We start from the raw sequence: 6208 nt of genomic DNA, 5'->3' as shown, positions 1-6208 counted from the left end.
AAAAAAACCCAAAAACAATTGATTCCTGTAATGGCAATTTTCATATCTGCAGTTAACACTGTACCTTTAAATAATCTCAGGGCCTCACATGTTCAACTTTGTCACCATAAGACAGTGACCCGACGGTTTTATCTCTTTTGGAGTACACAGTGAGTTTGAAAATAAATGGTACAGAGAGGGCCTTGATAGGGACAAACTCAAGCTTGACTGGCTGTTTGAGTGACTCTGCCTGACACACTTTTTCAGTCTCTATTTCAGATACCACACTCTGATCCCAATGTCTCATTGATCAAATCGAAGGATGAAAGGTGGCAAGATTTGGGACCTTAGACTAAAAGGTGTAATGATGCTACAGGTTGGGAGAAAACAGCGGACCCCAAAGTTGATTTTCACAAGGTCTCTGATTCTCTGCTGTGGTAGACGCAGTCAGATCGATTGAACTCCTCTCAGACACAGAATGGAAACTGACAAATTTTGCCCTCACACCTGTCGTTGACTTGGAAAAAGGGATTTTTCAGCATCCCAGTCGACCCAGACAGCCAGTTTTGGTTCACATTTTCTTTTGAGAAAAAAATGTACAAATTTACGCGTCTTCGTCGAGGATTTTCTGAGTCCCCAACGAATCCCCAACCATCTTTAATGCAGCATTAAAGGAAAACCTGGAGAAAACACATTGCAATCTTTTTTTATCTTTTTTATCTTTTTTATTTTTCATTTTTATTTTCATTCCTATGCCTTTGTTATTTTTTCATTATCTTATATGTGTTACAGAGTACACTTGTTAAATTGATTATGCATTATTCCTTGTGCTAAAGCTATGATTGCCTCTTTGATCAAATCTACTGTTGGACAATATGTACATACACCACAGCTGGAGAAAGGCATTCCTGACCTTTTTCCACCTCCAGTGTGGACGCCACCATTTTATGATGATATTGTCTGAGATAGTTTAATTCCTTCTTTCTCATATACTTAAATCAAAATCACATAGTATCTTCACACTTTGATTTTGTGTATTACAATGGTGCTAGTAGTAATCAGATATGTTAATTATTAAAGTGAGCATTGAATGCTCAAAGGGGGAATGTAATGGCAATTTTCATATCTGCAGTTAACACTGTACCTTTAAATAATCTCAGGTCCTCACATGTTGAACGTTGTCACCATAAGACAGTGACCAGATGGTTTTGCCTTCTGTAACTGTAAACAACAGATTCCTGAAATACTTGTGATGTCTAGTGATGCTCTTTTGTCTGCTGTGTGCTGATGCATTGATACACTTTTTATCCTTCTCTTCTTTGCACTTATCTATGTGTTATGCTTTAGTATGTATAAATACTGACTACTCTTGTGTTCGGGTCTCACTTGCCACAGTCCACTCAGGTGGCTGAGCTCGTGAGTCCATCTGCAGATGCTTTTCTTATTAATATATGCTTTTTTATTAAATTTATTTGAAAGACAAGTTGTTACCTTGGTTTGTCTTGTTTTAACAGAAACTGCCACCACATTCCTTAGGTTTTCTAGTTTGATACCAGTATCTTCACTCTAGCTTTAAAACTGAGCCCACTCATACTCATGCTCATAAAACACTGCTATATAACAAAAATAATACAAGTCACTACAACAATCTGTCAACACCATTACCACCCAGTTTACCTCTGTCACCGCCAAAATGAAAACTATGAAGGAAACAATTCTGGACTTACAAAGACGCAGTATGAAGGACAGTCTAGTTTTCTACTTTTACTTTTCTTGATGGACAATTGTACCCGTGATCTCTCTCTCTCTCTCTCTCTCTCTCTCTCTCTTACACCACATTTAGAAACTGCAGTTTGAAGCTCAACCCTCCTATGGTTTAGTAGAAGAGGTCACATCCTGATGATTTGTTTTACTACATTTGATCTCTCTCTCTCTCTCTCTCAATTTCAATTCAATTCAAATGGCTTTATTGGCATGACGTAACACTGCACATGTTGCCAAAGCATATTCAAATGATGATTTTTTTTTTACAATAATTACATTCATTAACATCGATTAAATAAAATAAAATACAAAATAATTTCAATCAATTAATTCGAACAATGATATAAAAAAGGAATGATACAAATTTACAAACAAACAAACAACAACAAGGTACAGACAGCTGTCCCCGTCCCTGTCCCCCAGTTCATGTCCCTGTCCCTCAGTTGATGGCAGGCAGCAACATAGACTGCTACCAGCTCACAGATCCTAGTGTCCTCCCCAGTAGGACAGATAACTTCTCTTCACCTGAGAGCTGTAGAAAATGTTTAGTTCTGAAATAAATTTTTTGAAAATGTATATCCCTGATTTCTTGATATTTCTCACATCTGGTGAGGAAGTGTAGCTCTGTTTCAAGCTCACCCAGGCTGCAGTGAGAGCACAGCCGTTGCTCAACAGGGAGCCAGGTCTTCCTGTGTCGCCCCTGTTCTATGGCGAGGCTGTGCTCACTCAGTCTGTACTTTGTCAAGGTTTTTCTTAAATGTAGATCAGTAACCATGCTCAAATAGTCTGCTATGGTGTACTGTCGATTTAGAGCCAGATAGCACTGCATTCTCTCTCTCTCTCTCTCTCTCTCTCTCTCTCTCTCTCTCTCAAAATTTGAACATTACAAACAAAAACATCAGGTTAAACAACAAGGCGGTCAGCTCAAACGAACGAAATATGGACTCAATGATCAATATCCACGTGAAATCATGATGCGTCGCAAAGAACTATTTCCAATCCGTAAACAAATGATGAAAGAAGGCATGTTCTTTCCCCCCGAAACCAGACTTCATTTACTTTTCTATCATTTTAAGCATCTTCCGGGTTTTCCTGTTGAATAAAAGGACGCAGCCAAGTGACTCTCACCTGTTACCTGTCGGCGGGTAACACTTCAGTTCAGCATGCAGTGGTGATCCAGCGAGCAGCTTGTTGTTCCAAATAAAATCTGAATCAAATGGGATTGAACGAACCCTACTGACTATTCTGATTCTAACTGATCACAGAGACACACCTGAGCAGGGATGGATTGTTTCTCTGTTTGTTGTTTGTCAGCTTCGGGCTGAGAGGCGAAATGTGATACACCCACCCAGGTAACCACACCTGTGTACCTGAATAGAATATTTGAATAGTTGCCACTTCTGTTCAGTGCCTTAAAACAAATACTTGACAGGACTAAACGAGGAAGATAAAACATATAACAGGTAAAACACACAGAGTTATAAAGCAAATAAAACAGGTAAAGTAGATGTAATAAATAAATATAAACAGAAGTGTTACACTAGAAGTATAAAATATAAAAATAGATGTAATGTAATCAGAGGTAATTGCAATTGTAAAACAGGTAGGGTAGATGTAATAAATAAATAAATGTAAACAAAGGTAGTTGCACTTGAGGTGTATATATACAGTATATATTGCATCAACAAATTTATTTTACATTCAATATATATAAATATATATATATATATATATATATTTGTATATATATGTTTTAAATACAGTACATACATTTGTGGATTTATATTCCATTTATTTAAAATAAGAAATATTTGTGTGTGCATCAGAAATATATTTATGAACCTTGTTTTTTTTTTTTATATGTAGATTTTTATTTTTGTTTTACATGTATATACACAACATATTAAAAATATTTTTGTGGAGGGAGTAATTTCTATAAAAATCACAAAATACATTTGTAAATCCTTCGCCGTGCATTCATTAATATTGAGACTGATCTGACTCCATAACTTTTTATCCTGAGCCACATTGAAACACACACAGAAACCTGACTTATATTAAACATTTCAAACAGGGTCCACCCTTCAAACATTCTCACCAAAACCAAGTTCTTCCTGCAGAACGTTCTTGTTACATAGCACAAAGATCAAGACAGAGACAGCCAGAAAGAGGAAGATGGAGCCGTACTCCCTTGTTATACAAGCTGTGGCCTTCATGATCAGGGATTAGTCTTCATCTCTGGCTGCAGCATACTATGACCACTTCCTCTGGTACTGGATTAAAAAATAAAAACAAAAGGGGTAACTGACACCTTGTTGTGCTAAAAAAATAATACTTGTTAAAACTTGATAATGAAATCCTCTCTATAAAAATAATGATAGACATGTCCAACTTGATAGACATGTCCAACTTTCAATCATGATATCAAAAAATATATGTTTTTACTTTCATTACAGAGCAGAGTAGGAAGTATCGGCACAACTTCACCTACTTCTACTAAGAGGTAAAACTCCAGCAACATTTGTAGTATGCAGAGCAAATCATTTGAAATTATAAATGACAACCAATCATATGAATCCATCCACACATCAGCCAATGGGGCACACATAGATGGGTCGGATAGATGGTCATGTGGCTTCAGGCCAATCACATTCCCAAACCGAGAGGTGAGAGGAGTGCCCAGTAAAGGACATGGGTGACATCACATTTGGTCCATAAAGAAGAAAAGTGCATCTAACAGGCAGTAGGAGGTGAATTTGATTCCCTTTTGTTGTTTTGTTGTCACAGTTTTGTTGCTAAATGATATGAAAAATGAGCGGTAAATCACCTGTTTCATCAGCCATAACAAAAATTGTATAAATATAAAAGCCAGAAGGAATGCTTGTATCATGTGCTATAAATGTTTTGCCTTCTATTTTGTTATTATCTGGGGATCGTGAATGTCAGAGTTTATTGCGATGAGTTTTTGACATCATCCTCTGGGGATCACGAATGCCAAAAATTAATTGCAAGTGGTCATTTTATTAGTCTGTGTATTTAGTTGGGCAAGTTCTAATTGTTCTTTCAGGTCAGCTAGTATTGGCCATGTTTCATGTTGTCCGGAGAGGAAGACAAACATTCGCACGTTATGGGAATATCCGAGAAGACGCTGACACCAGAAACAGCTGTTAAATATCCGCTACCTCAGAATTTATTCGGCAAATGCGTTTCCATATCCCATTTAGTGCATCAACTCTTTATTACTAAAGGCAAAAACCACCTCAAGCGAGCGTAAAAACTTTTTCTTTGCTATTGAGGTCGATTACCAAATTTTGCCGTTTCCATACAGCTTTTCTAATGCGAATAAAAATATGTGAATGGAAACATGGCTAATGATGGAGGTTTTACGTTTAATGTTATTACCTTGGAAACTACTTCTGATGGGGTCCACATTAAAAGCTGATTTTATAGCTTATGGTTATGACATTTTCAACGTGTTGCTTCCCTTTGAAGATCGTTGCTCCTTCAGTCCCACCAAAAGTGATTAAAACTTTGACTTTCATTTCCTCCACCATCTGCTTTCAGTACAAACTCTGTCTAAGCTCTGTTTTCTGTGAAACAACAGCACCCTCTTCCTGTTTTGTTGTGTAAAGCACCCAGGGATGGTCTCATTTGTAATGTGTCTAGATTAATGATGTGTTGATCTACACATAAAATGCTACACATGCCAGCTTTAAAGTGAGAAAACATTGAAAGATGAAATAACACATTTTTGTCTTTTATATGAAAAGATGTGATATGTTGCTGTTAATGTCCTGTGCGTTAAGTTTCGCTTTAACGTTGCAATCAGCTGTTCGTTTGTGTCCCGTGTTTATAACGTTCAGTGTCATTTTCACTGTACAAACGTAGTAGTTTTAAGCCCAACAATATAGTTTATTCCTAAACTAAACTAAAGGGTTTAGTTGCCTAAACCTAAAGTGATACTGAGGGTAACTATAGTGGTTTTGATGCCAAACATAAGGGGTGTGACGACAACGCCAAGGGGCGTGATGCCAATGCCAAAGGGCATGACGCCAATGCCAAGGGGCGTGACGCCAATGCCAAGGGGCGTTACAAAGCATTTTAAAGCATTTTAAACTTCCTTAAATGGTTTCCAACTTTGTCCAAAGGTGATGCCATCCGCGGTGCCTATCCAGGCATTGACCAGAATGGCTTCGGCTTCAGCACCGTCGACCGCGACAGCGACGGCTGCTCCCCATGCATCTTTGGAGACATTGCATAAACGGATTGCGCCTCTTCAGACGGTGGTGGCTGGTGGTACAGCAGCTGCGGATCTGCCAGTCTGCACGGCGACTGGCATCCAGCTGGTAATCACATCGGTTGGGGGTCAGGCCTCCACTGGCATACCTGGAAATCTCCTGCACCTTACTCCGTGAAGGCCACCAGAATGATGATCAAGTCTGAGTGAGAGGACCCAACCCATTAA

This window comes from Sebastes fasciatus, chromosome 23 (genome assembly GCF_043250625.1).
Source record: "Sebastes fasciatus isolate fSebFas1 chromosome 23, fSebFas1.pri, whole genome shotgun sequence".
Taxonomy (NCBI): Eukaryota; Metazoa; Chordata; class Actinopteri; order Perciformes; family Sebastidae; genus Sebastes; species Sebastes fasciatus.
This window is presented reverse-complemented; position numbering follows the sequence as displayed.